This window comes from Alligator sinensis, unplaced genomic scaffold (genome assembly GCF_000455745.1).
Source record: "Alligator sinensis unplaced genomic scaffold, ASM45574v1 scaffold506_1, whole genome shotgun sequence".
Taxonomy (NCBI): Eukaryota; Metazoa; Chordata; order Crocodylia; family Alligatoridae; genus Alligator; species Alligator sinensis.
The window spans coordinates 1,324,613-1,338,555 of record NW_005842215.1 but is presented as its reverse complement, the minus strand read 5'-3'; positions in this window follow the sequence as shown (position 1 = coordinate 1,338,555).

The window sequence follows — 13,943 nt, the reverse complement described above, 5'->3', positions numbered from 1 at the left end:
TCGACCCAGAACTCTTTCCTGCGTATGCAGGGGGTCGGACTCGATGATCTATTGAGGTCCCTTCCGACCCTAACATCTATGAATCATCTATGAATCATCTATGAATCATCCTGCTGACTTGTAAATGTCTAGCTTTTCTAGTTGGTATTGCACCTGCTCAGCATCCACAGTGGGGACGCTGTCATTCCTGGCATGCCCTGTATGAGCTTTATCTTGCTTGTTTTTCCCCTTGGTCTGGTGAAATACCGAAGCAAAGTGGGCATTCAGTTCAATTTTTTCCTGAATGTCAGTTACCAGCTGTCCCAAGGTGTTAAAGAGGAGTCCCACACTTCCATTTGTTTTCCTTCTACTGCCTACAGACCTAAAGAAGGACTTCTTATTGTCCTTGACTCCTGTGGCTAACCTAAACACAGTCGTCGCCTTGGCTTTCCTGATCATTTCCCTTTCCCTACAAGTGCTAGCCACTATTGTATAGTCCTCCTTGAAGACCATCCCTAGCTTCCACTGTGTGTATACCTCTTTTATGTATATTTTTACATATGCCCATGCCTTGTTTTCAAGGAATCAGTAGCCTGACCAATCACTGAGTTGAGTCTGACACCCAGAGGTTGAGACTGCTGTCCCTGATCCTTTTTTACAGTCAATGACTAGGCGAATGTATGAACTTTCTGTTTGCAGAGGCAGGCTGCCAGTCACATCGTGGACATCCTCAAAAACAGAGTGCCAGTGTCCTCCTCTGTTTTCTCTTCCTCTTTTAGGTGGCTATGAGACTGACAGTCATGATGGTATAGCCAGCCTTTCTACGGCAAGTATGATGTTGGCCTTATTTTAACTAGCAAAACATAGTTGGTTAGAAATAGAGCTTTAGGGGAAAATACCAGTAATATTTAAGAAATTATGCACTCATATATTAAAAGGTATCCACTGGCTGTAGTCACACTGCCAATAGAAATATCCTAGAGCCATCTTTTTTCCTCTGCCTGGCTTTGCCAGACATGGTTGTGTGCCAGGGGTTTGGAACTCCACTTTGGCTGGGTCACACAGGAGCTGTTGGTGCCAGATCTGGCCAGAGCCGATGCTTTCATATGGCTCCAGAGTCCAGGGGGTAAGCATTCCCTTCCGCCCCCAGCACTTCTCATCAAGATATAATTTTAACACATTTTAGATAAAAAAGAAATCATTAACTAAAATTAAAGATCTACTATAACATATTTTAAATTTATTTCAAAATATAATTTTTGTCCTGATTTTTCTTGAGTAGTGTATATAGAAATGACTGCATAATAGCACAAAATAAAGTCTTACTCTTGTATATTGTGTGGGGTGGGTGCTAGTGTGGGTGTGTGGGGGCGTGAGGTGTGTCAGGGAATGTGGGGTGTGTGGGGGAGGGGCTGGATGTGTGTGTGGGGGACTGCCTGTGCGCTTGGTCCCAGGCACCAGCCAGGGCTGGGGGGGAAGGAGGAAGGAGGGAAGGGCGGGGGCAGGGGGTGCATATAGCAGAGCTTGCCCAGGTGATGTGATTCAGGTGCAGCCTGGCCCCACATCTGGCCTGTGGCTGCTCCCATAGCACTGCATGGGGATGAGTCCTGCCTGTTCCCGTCCAGGGGCACCCCACACTGCACTCCTACCCACACCCACCAGCCCTGGCCAGCATGCTCAGCTTTGCAGCAGGGCTGCTCCTGGCGCAGCTGCCTAGGTACTGCCTTGGCTCCCCTTGCCTCCAGTGGCTCCTCCTCCTGTCTCTGCTGTGCTACTCTGGGTAACAGGTAACATAGGGAAGGGCAGTAGCCATGAGGACTCATGTCAGGCACCACACACCCAGCCAGGCAGGGGAGAAGCTGCAGCCAGATGGCTCCTGCCTCAGTGTGCAGGGCACCAGCTCCAGCTATCAACCACATTCCATGCACTTGACCATGCACAGGTGGCTGATCATTGTGCCAGGTGGATGGAGTGTACCCAGGCAGCTGCATTGTATGCTGAGTGTACACTGAGCAGTACCTGGGCAGCTGCAGTCGCATCTGGAGGAGCCCTGCCGGGAAACTGTACACACTGGCTGGGGCTGGGGCCAGCGGGTGCAGGTGGGAGTATGGCGTGGGTTGCCCCAGACAGGAGTGGGTGGGGCTCGGCCCCATGCAGAGGGCCTTGGGGCAGCCATGGGCTGGATACAATCAATTGGCAGGCATCCACACACCGGCCAGTTCCATCAGTTGATGGACCAGATCCAGCCCACAGGCTGTATTTAGCTCACCCCTGGTCTACAATGAGCTGAATATCTGTTTTGATTTACACCAACTGTATTTCCCTTGATGTAACAGGGCACTGATCCCACACCCTGTTACAAAAGCTCCCTGAGAGAAGTCTAGCTGGGGAGTGTCAGTCTCATCGTGCTGAGAGCCGTGAGAGAGAAAGGGTTAAGTCAAACATGTGGTGGCCAGGAACAGCTGAAGCTGGTTTCCTTAGGGACCCAGGAGTTCCAGTGCTCTTCAAAGGGAAGCCCCGGGCTTACATTTTCCCTGGAAAGGGGAGAGCGAGGGAGACCAAACACCTTGCCTGCTCACATGGAGATGTGAGGCAGGAGCTGAGACCAGGAGAGGAATCTGGACAAAGAAAGAAGGAGCGGAAGCTGTTGGAGCTACCACCCAAACTGGGATCCAGGCTAATCCACTACCTTACCCTGCCCTGACAGAAAGAAATGCTGCATCTGGGAGGGTGAGTGAAAGCCGGGGTTGCCTAGAGGGTGAGCATGTCCAGAGAGTGAGATTAAAAAAAGGGGGCAAGTTTAATTTAGAAGCAGAAGTTAATAGATAACCCAATGCTCGGGTGGGATGGGCTTCATCTCTCCCCTAAAGACAAGCATGTCTTTTCTTCCAGGCTGGCTGATCTCGTACAGTGTGCTTTAAACTAGCTTTGCCGGGGAATGGGGCCACAGAGGGACACGACGACACTTCCCAGCCAAGACAGGTGACAAGGTCAAGAAGTACCCAGGTAAGTGACAGGGGTCCGGATAGTCCTGGGATTAGAGGGGTGGTGCATATACCCACAGAAGGCCTTAAATGCCTCTACGCTAATGCTCGTACTATGGGGAACAAGCAGGAGGAACTTGCCCTCCTGCTTGCTAACACAAACCTGGACATAGTGGGGCTCACTGAAACGTGGTGGGATTCAACACATGATTGGGCATGTGACGGGCTGGCTGGTAGTGACTTAGCCCAGGGGTTTTGAAAGGGCAAAAGATGATTGGAGGATTTGGGATTCCCTTTCCTCACCAATGTGGTAATGATTTGGCCCAGGGATTTTGAAGGGGTAAAAGATGAAACTTCTGTATCTGTACACACCCTCAAGAGCATGAGTATGGAATAGGAAATCTGTAAGATTGAGTTATTAGCTGACAGTTAAAATCCCAAAAGGAGAAAGAGCCAGCACCTTGAGCTGGGGAAGAAGCCATTTGTAGCTAGGAGGCAGGTTGAACCCCAGAGGCATTTTCTTCTAGGAAGGACCGGACCTAAAAGTGTTATGGACTATGTTTGTACTGGCTGGAGGAATTTCCTAAGGGGATAAAGCCTGCCTGCATGAGAACAGGCACACTGACCTGCATACAGGGCTATTGTAGGGATGGATGGGCACCCGAAGTATTGTCTGTCTGTAATAGGGAAATCAACCTCTCAGTAGTGAAGGTAACTCAGATACGTAGGCCATTAGCTAGAAGAATTCCAGATCTAAAAGAAGATATTTCTAGAGAATTCTGAGATGCATGAGTAACTGGAACAATGCTAATGCTAACCGGGCGTGGAGGAGGGGCTGGCTTGGAGATAGTCAGGTTTTTGGATTATCCCAGAGTTGGGAAGTGTCCAGGTCCCCAGCAGTCAGGGCTGGCAAAATTCAGGAGGAAGAATGATCTCTGAAAATATTGTCAGGACTCTCAGAGGGATTGGAGTGTAGTTAGATGAGAAAGTAAGAATCTTTTCTTGTCTTAATAATAAATCCTTTTGCTGTTTTGTCACCTTTCGAGATGGCCTGTGGTCAAGAGTGATCTCAAGGTGAGTGACATTTCAGGCTAACCCATTCTATGGAAAAGGGGACCTAAAAATCTTCTGCAATCCAAGGGAAAGCCCCTGAAGCTGGCCACGCTTTCCTTGCTGCAGCTGTGAGGTGTGGAATAAGGGCAGTGGAACTGAGGCTTGTGAGGATAAAGAGTTATCTATCCCAAACCTTGGTCTCTTACTAGGGACAAGTGGAAGAACAGCAGGGAGAAGCTCAGAGCTCTGGGGATACACCATAGAAGAATTTATGGTGGCCTCCCTTGGACTCAGTTCCTTCTCACTTCTCTTTAGTACTTTCGGGATCAGGATTATTACAACCTACATAACTGAGCTTTGTATCAAGTGTCTGCATGCAACTGCAACTGATGCTGATACCCTCTCATCAAGTTCTGCACCTGCCTTATGCTCTGGAGCCCTGACCCAGAAACTATGCAATCTATGTTTGATGTATCTCATCAGTAGACTCCCCACCATGAGGGATGAGTGGGGCTGAACAACAGAAATTCAGCAGAGAGCAAATACCATAATAACAATTACCTTATGTGATAGAACACTTATTAACACAAATAATCATAATAGTATTTTTTCCTGGAATGTAAAGAAAAAAGGGGTACTCTACTCATTAGTAAAGACAGGGGAAGCAAAAGACTGTACTCTTGAAGGAAACACAGCTGGCTACACAGGTGCTGCTAAATTAGACTGTGACTAAGTAGGAAAAGAAGTATATTGCAGTTTCTGAGCCAAATACATACACAGAGACATGTGCATAAAACATGTGTGCGCATGTATGTATCCAATAGATGGGAATTATTCATGTTTTTCTCTAATACCTAGGTCCCTTTCCAATATAGATGGGCTTTTTTGTGATTTCCAGGGAATTGACCAGTTCTGTAAATGACACCATTGCTGTCTCTGTTCAGGTCTTTATAATAGCAACAGATCTGGATAAGGAATAGACAGGTAAGCATGTGTCGCAGGGCACTAAGGTGCCTGCTCCTAGAAAAGCAGAAACTGCCTGGGGAGAACCCAAAGAGCCAGACAGGAGCCCAGGTTCAGGTTGCCATGGCAACCAGCTAATGAGGAAATTAGTCTGCACCTGCTCCTGGTCAGATGGCTGGAAGGGGCAGGGCCCTGGGCCCATATAAACCCAGGACAGGGACTAGACAGTTTAGTTCTCTGCTGGTGGCCAAGGGGGAAGGAGCCCTCCTAGAGTAAGTGAAGGGAAGAAGCCTGACTAAGTTCTGCTCCTAGTATTGTAAAGGGGCAGAGCACACCTTATGCAGCTTGTGTTATGTTATAGCTTATGGGCTTATATTTGGTTATTGTTTTATAACACTGGTGATTTGGGAGAGGCTACTGAGGAAGGAGGAGGCCTCATTGGGGCCCTGCTATCATGTGGGGACCCTGGCGCCAGAGAGGGCATGGCATTTGGGGTGCAGAGACAAGGCTGCGGAGAGCCCAGAGAGGACAAAGGGGCCAAATTGCAGCAAGGCCTAGACTGGACAATGTCAATGCCATCTGCAAGGCTTGGTAAAGGGGTGGTTGGAGCCATGCATATAGCCCATAAGGCTGAGGATCCACGGGGTCCAGGGAAGTCCATCAGGACCATGTCCAACCAGACATGAAGGCAGCCTCCCTACATTACATTTTACATAAAGATGTGGCGGGTGAGAAAAGAGGGTGTCCATCAGGCCAAATTGGCACGGTCAAGGGGCCTTAGGAGATCACGGCCATCCTTAGGGACCCCATCCTGTGACGGCATGTAATGCTTTATTTTTCTTAAATCCCTATTTCAAAGAATTTATAGAAGGTGAGTCTACACATGTGCAATTAACATGCAATACAGGCACACATCTACATGTGTATGCCTGTGCTGTACAGCAAATATGGTGACTTATGCTGACTTGAGCATAAATTTGATACCTGCATCATGCAGGTATTAAATGTACAATGTATTAGCTATTGCGCAGTAATGCACATGTAAATGCCTTATTGCACAGTTACACTGTGTATGTGGCTTCAGGTTCTGCTGTGGCCAGCAGAAGAGGTTTCCCAGCTCCAGCAAGGATCTGAGCAGCAGCCTGAGGGGTTCCCCCCCCTGCTTCCAGCTTCTCCAATAGAGGCCAGGCAGCTTGACATGAGGCTGGGGCTCCAGGAAAGCCAAGACCCTTAGTAGCCTGGAGCAGTGGTGGCTGTGTGGTAGCATTTTTATCTACCATGTGGAAGATCCAAGTTCAAGTCTCAGCTGGAGTGACTTGGGGTAAGTGAGCTAACAAGGAGAAAATCTTGCAGTGGAAAGGGGCCATTGTGTTTTTTTCCCCCTTTCTCCCCCTCCAGGTACCTAGACCTTATATTTCCTTGTCATTTGACATTTTGTATTTTTTGCCTTTTTATATTTCATCAACCAGTATTGTTTGTTCTGCTGTTTGTGTTTTATATTTTGTTAACCCTGTCTTTTGTCAATGATTGTAAATGTCTAACCTTTTTTGAATCCTGCCCCCTTGGGGCGTTGTCGTGTCCCCTATACCCCCTGGTTTATGTCTGTTATGTTCCCAGTACTGTTCTTTCATTAAAAGGCTATATGGTTAAGTCCCCATTGGTGGTCTGGCTCTGCTCTATACGGGGCGTAGAGTCCCCACCCCTCCCACAGCGCTTGTGCACCTGTTTTGATCCCTTCAATTGGAGAGGGGGTACCTCTTGGAGTACTGCCTGGGTTACACAATCAAATCTACAAATACAAAATGAGGAATAACTGACTAGGTGGCATTACTGCAGGCAATGAGCAGGGGATTATTGTAGTGGAGTAAAAAAAAAAAAAAGCATTGATGCCACTGTAAAAATGCAAATCTCATTCTGAGATCTAGGAGCTGGAGTGCTGTATGTTAGACATGGGCGATACTTATTCTGCTCTCCTTAGCCTTGGTGACACCACAGCTAGAGTACCTTGTACAGTTTTGGCAGACAAAACTCTAGGGGTACAGGTGATATATTTTATTAGACCAGCTAAATAGTTTGCAAAAAAAAATTTCCTTTGCAATCTTTCAGGCCTACATACCCTTATTCAGGCAAAGTAAAACTATTCAGGCATAGTAAAATCTTTGAATTCTCTTTTGCCTGAAGAAGGCTGTGTGGACCCAAAATCTTGCAAAGAAAAAAAATGTGCAACTATTTATTTGGTCTAATAAAAGATAGCACCTCTACCCCTAGAGTTTTGTCTGCCTATAGACCAACATGGCTACAACCAATATCCCTATACAGTTTGTGGCACTACACTTTAGGAAAGCTGTAGACAAATAGGAGAGGGTACAGAGGAAAGAAACACGAATGATAAAAGATTTAGAACACATGACTTCTAAGGAAAGATAGGAAAGAATTGGGTTTGTTTTCTCAAAGGAGGAAGAAAAGGCATGATTATATCTTATACCAAAATTTGGGTTTGAATGCATAGTAAGTTCTGGATCTAAATGTTGTACTGGTTCATGGTGCCAGAGCTACAATGTGGCTTTGGTTGCTTCTGGGATACTAGGCAGGTGCTTTGCATCCCTATATTACTTCTTAACATAGCTCATAAGCCCCTGGCAATAGCTACAATAGGTTCATCCAGATATCTGATGAATAATTGCAGCAGACAATGCCTGTTTGTATATACCTAATCTAGAAACCATGATTCTAGCACTCTTATCAATTCAATAATTTATATTAGTGTATGGATACAAAATAAAGTATGCAAAAATGGAATTACAGGTAATCTTCTGGCCATCATTTAGTGGGACTCTCGCAATGCAAAACGGAGGTGTAAAATACCAAGAATTATTAACAAGGCAATGAATGTACATTTAGGTTCTGTATTCTCTCAAATACTCAGTGATAGGAATAGGTGATATTTTCTCTTCCGAAGGCTTTAGGGAAAGGTTATCACAATGTAAATGAATATCTTACCTAGGCTTCTCTACATTAAAATGTTTATCTCTCTCTCTGCCATATTATAAACATATTAATAATATCTTAAGAGTTTTCATGTGAAGCTCTGGTCAGTGCCCACAGCTATTGTTTTAAAAAACTCTTCTAAATTCATAAAGGTGTGATGGGCTAGCTGGCAGTGACTTAGCTCAGGAGTTTTGAAAGGGCAAAAGATGATCCGAGGACTTGGGATTCCCTTTCCTCACCAATCAGGCCCCAGAGACTCACCCTCCATGTCCCCTGATTGCCCCTGTGGGTCACCTGGAGGGGGATAAAAGGGGCAGCGTGGCTGACTCAGAGAAGAGACCAGTAAAGTATAACAGAAAGTATAACAGTTAACCAGACCAGTGAGGGATCACAAGGAAGGAGCTTCAAGGAGCTGGCACGAGCTGAGCCAGCGGGGTGGGAGCAGTTGCCCCAGAAGAGCCTGAAGAAGTGGGACCTGCAGGCAGCACTGGGGTCCTCAGCAGTGCAGCATGCAGATGGCAGGAGAGGCTCCCCAGTGGGCTCCAGGATCCCCTACGAGAGCCTGTGGCCAGCAGGAGGGGCTCCCCAGCTCCAGCAAGATCTGAGCAGCGACCTGAGAGGTTCCCAGCCCTGCTTCCAGCTCCTCCAATCAGAGTCCCGGCAGCTCTACATGAGGCTGGGGCTTCAGGAAGGTCAAGACCCCTAGCAGCTTGGAGCAGCACTAGCACTGGTGGCTGTGTGGCAGAGTACTGTGTGGGAGATCTGAGTTTAAGTCCCAGCTTTGGTGACTTGAGGTGAGTGAGCTAACAAGGAGAAATTCTTCTTGCAGTGGAAAGGGGCCATTGTGTTTTTCTCCCCCTCCAGGTACCTAGGCCCTATATTCCTTGTAATTTTACATTTTGTATTTTGTGCCTTTTGTATTTCCAGTAATACCAACTAGTATTGTTTGTTCTGCTGTTTGTGTTTTACATTGGTTAACCCTGTCTTTTGTCAACTGGATGAATATGTCTATGATTGTAAGTGTCTAACCTTTGTTGAATCCTGCCCCTTCGGGGCATTGTAGTGTCCCCTATACCCCCCTGGTTTATACTGGTTATGTTCCCAGCATTGTTCCCTCATTAAAAGGTACATGGTTAAGTCCCCATTTTTGGTCTGGCTCTGCTCTATAGGGGGAGGAGAGTCCCTATACCTCCCACAGCGCTTGTGCACCTGCTTTGATCCCTTCAATTGGAGAGGGGGTACCTTTTGGAGTACTGCCCGGGTTACAAAGGGAAGGAAGGATCTAAGCTCCAAGAGCTAAAAAGTACTATTATTGTGTCACAGTCATCATACTAAAGCATACTAATACTCTTATTACCTATCCAAATTCACTCTCTTTTTCTCCTACGTGCCATATCTCCTCTTGTCAGCACGGAGGTGGAAAAGGATCTTGGAGTCATTATTGACTCCAAGATGAACGTGGCTCGGCAGTGTGGGGAGGCGGCTAGGAAGGCCAACTGTACCTTGTCGTGCATCCACAGATGCATTTCAAGCAGGACCAAGGAGGTGATCCTCCCCCTCTATGCGGCACTGGCCAGGCCGCAGCTGGAGTACTGCGTCCAGTTCTGGGAGCCGCACTTTAAGAGGGATGTGGACAGCATCGAGAGGGTCCAGAGGAGGGCCACTCGCATGATCAAGGGACAGCAGGGCAGGTCCTATGAGGAAAGGTTATGGGACCTGAACCTGTTCAGCCTCCAGAAGAGAAGGCTGAGGGGGGGGGGGTCTTGTGGCCTGCTATAAACTAGTCAGGGGGGATCCCTGTTCCCCCGAGCGCCGCCAGGAGTGACCAGGAATAATGGTCACAAGCTGGCGGAGGGAAGGGTTTAGGTTGTACATCAAGAGGCGCTACTTCACGGTCAGGGCGGCTAGGGTCTGGAACCCGTTCCAAGTGAGGTGGTGCAGGCTCCCACCCTGGGGGTTTTTAAAAGGAGGTTAGATGACCATCTTGCTGGGGTCGTTTGACCCCCAGTACTCTTTCCTGCCATGGCAGGGGATCGGACTAGATGATCTGCCCAGGTCCCTTCCGACCCTAGAAACTATGAAACTATATTTTCTTATTTTCTGATGGGGAAAAATAAAGTATCTATAGTGGTGGCCATGTGAAAAGTCTGCCCTAGCTATGCTAGCCTACATGAGGCCAATTTCAATCTTGCCTTTGTGTCAAAGTGCCCGTTTCAGACAACCTACATTTGTAAATTTGAGAGAAACATGTCACTTGAAAGAACTGCCTGAACAATGGAATCCAGTGGATTTCCCAATTAGTCTATAACAATGACTTTGTCCCCTTGCTGATGCTAGATGCTGATGCAGCACTATGACCTGTCACTCAATAGAATAGCAGTAATTATATCTAAGTCATTAGCTAACATATTGATTGGCGTGGGCACTCCAGGGCTGCCAGAGGCCATAGAACTACTGAACATTTCTTAAATGTGTTTGCTTTCTTAATGAAGAACTCTATTATTCTCAAGCTCTGCAAACAAGTGAAGGGAGTAGATTAAGCATGGCACTTTAAAGAGCCCAAGTGGCAATGTCAAAATATCTCTATGACTCAGACTATGCTTGATACAACATACAATTTTATTTAAGAGTTAGTGGACATGACTGAGGTGGCACAAGCTAGTAGCTTTAACCTTTATGATAAGCAGATAAAGGAAAAATAGATTGTCATGGAGTCCCACCAAGGTGAATGTTTGCTGCAGCCTTGTCTTGTCTCTGACTGTGCACCCCTCCCTCCCCACATAAGCCAGCTCATGCATGGCTTCTAGAGTAGGAGAGAAGCCCTGGCTTTTTCCCACTCTGAGACCCTAGCCTTTTGGTCCCTCATCCTCCCTTGTTCTTCATGGTCCTGACTCAAGAGCTAGCATCTAGTTCTGCTACTGAAAGAAGGACTTCACCTCTTACTGGGGAGAACAAGTAGAACCCAAAGTTGCAAGCAGCAGACAGACAGCTCCATTTTAATAAGGGTATTTACCAAAGGCCACTCAGCCAGAAGTTCTCTGCCACCCCCAAAGGATTAAGCAGTTTCTCTGTCCACAGTCCAGCTTGCAGAGCCTAGAGCACACCCAAAGACTTTCTATAATTCTGTTTTCAGTCTTCCTGGCTTCTGAGCCCCAAAGCCCTAGATTCCCTCAGGAACTTGTTCACACTCTCTTGTGCCATCTAGTATCATGCTCACCTCATTCAGCTTCCCTCCAATCTCCTGGGTGCCAGCCATCCTACCTTTGTTGATAGGACAACAGACAGAAGAGACAACTTTTGGCCCGATCTGGCCACAGAAAGCAGTTTGTAGTCATGACCAGACACAAGTGCTCGGCTGCAGACAGTTTAAAAAATGGCCGATCAGGTGAAAATCTGTACGTTTTCTGTAACTTCTGACTGCTGCCTGCCAGCCTCAAGCTGTTTTTAGACTGCGAGGGGAGAAAGGGAGTGGAGGGAGTTTGGTCTGGGGGGCTTTCAGACCCTGCTGGAGGGGGGGGGGGGTGTATTGGAGCCCCACCAAGCTGGGGGGGGAGGGGGGGGTTCCAATACACCCACCCCACCCTCCAGAGCTGGTTGGGAAACCCCAAGAAGAGCTCCCTTTGCTCCCTTTCCCCCCCCCCCCATTATGAAACGGGGACAAACTAGAAAACAGGACAGGCCATTGCTGGGGGAAACTGGCCGCAGGCTCCCAGCCGGCAACTAGATCCCCCTCACCCCTGGAACCAACAGTGAACTTCTGTTTGTTCCAGGAGATCATTGTAACTCAGAACACTTCCTGAAAAACCTTTTGTTATAGCAAAGAGCTGGGAGCTGCACTTCTGTCTGCAAAAGCTATTCAAGTCTCTATTGATGCTAGGAGTCCCATTTGCCTCCTCCCACACATAAGCAGATCTGTTGCTTCACAGCTGGTCTCTTTAACCCTTTCTTCCCCTATATGCTAGCTTTATGGGTAAATTGAAGCACACAACATTATTACAACATGAACACAGTTAACATAGAAATAATTACAATAATCCTAGGGTCTGGCTTAAAAGTCAGCACATTTGGCATGAACACAGGAGAATTCTCTAACCACTTAGGAATGCTGAAGACAGGAATGAGTTGTAAATCGCATCCCTCAGGGCTGCAGAAGGTACCTCTCTCCCAGGGTGCATCCACAGCCCAGACCTGCCTCTGCAAGGTGGCATCTATTTCCTTTCTTTCAAAGAAGTGAGCAGGGCACCAGGGACTGAAGTCTGCAGGGCAGTGGCAGGGTGTGATCCCACAGTGCCTTCACTGCTGCATTTCCAGGTGGGCACTCTCTACCTGTCCTATTGGATCTGTTCCACTGTGCAGAAAGGAGTGCAAGATTAATTTAGCCATAGAGAAAGAAAGTGAACCAAAGGGAGTCTGACAGCATGATATATTGGTTAGGGCAGTTGCCTGGGAGAAAACAGTTCCAGGTTGTGGTCCCTGCACCTAAACCTGTATCTGTATTCCATCCAATGACTGGTACATAAAATACAGAAGCAGGGGCCACAGTCCAGATAGTTCCTCTCCCAGGTGACTGCCCTAACCACTAGATTAAGAACCATGGTTCCTCTTTTGACTCAGTCAATCTTGAATTCTGTACACTGGCACAGTTTCCAAATGAGAGGTGAAGAGTGTTCCTCTCATTCCACCCAAAATAGTCTACTGCCTAGTTGGAGTGTGGAAGATGTGGGTTTGAAACCCAAGGCAAAAATGGGAATTCAACCCAGGTCTCACATATACTAACCCAGAAAATCTCAACCTTTTCTGATTCAAGGCATCCCTTCATAATGTTTCTAAATTTAGTGGAACCACACATTAAAACTTGATTAATTTTTTCACTAGGAAAGAAATAATAGAGCAATTTTTATGTTGCAAAGAACTCAGAAAGACCATAATAGAATGGGTTTTCACACATGGGATTCCTATTTGAAATCTCTGGGTTTATCTTTTGTAGGTGTTTGTGCCCCTAACAATGCTAATATTGTGAACACACTTAAAAGGACCACAGTTAAAAGGACTGCCAGGGCACCCCAAGTGAGAATCACTGCTCTAACCACTCAGCTCTTACATAACAGGACATCAAGAGTACATCCTTCTGCAGCCCCTCAAAGCAGGTTCCCCCTTCCTGAGCCAGCTCCCAGGCTAGCAGTGAAAACCTAGTGGGGATCAGGAAGGGAGGAGCTAAGCTGTGAAAAGTGTTTTTTTTTAAATCTAGTCTACCCACTGCTGCTGTCTCTGGCTGAGCCTGGCTCCCCTCACAACCCAGCTGGAGTGGGAGAGGAGAATGCTCTGGAGTCCTCTACCCCTGGGGCAGCTGGAGGCAGTGGAGATAGCAGCAGTGGTGAGTGGGGGTTGGGGGAATGTGAGAGGAAGGGACTGCCACTAAGCATGGAGTGGAAGGTAGAGGGGTGAGAGTAGGGGGTGGAGGGGAGGTGGAGAGAGAGATTCTTTCCTGATTCTCAGGGACTTTAAGTGCTGGATATGTTTCAGGTGCTTGATATGTCTGCATAAAATTGTTGAGACTGCTCAAGGAATGCCAAGGGCACTTTACACCTAAACCCTTTCCCCCCACTTTCAGCTCTTCTCCCCAGTCTTCTGCTTCATCTTTCTTCCTATTTACCTGTCTTCTACTTTCTTACGGCCCCCTGTTGGCCTGATTTTAAGAATAAGCGACGAATGCTCAATTGTGGGGAGGATGCAACATCCCTAAAATGATCAATCACAACACATCCTGTTGATAACGTGGAGACCTTTATTGATACATAGTAGCAGCATATGAGAATTAGCAAGCAAGTAAAGGCTTTCACCATACACTGTGCGCCAGAGATGCACACAGGAAGACAGCTGTTTGGCCAGCACATGATCACAGATTCATAGATTCACAGATGCTGGGGTTGGAAAGGACCTCAACAGATCATCGACCCCCTGCCTAAGCAGGAAAGA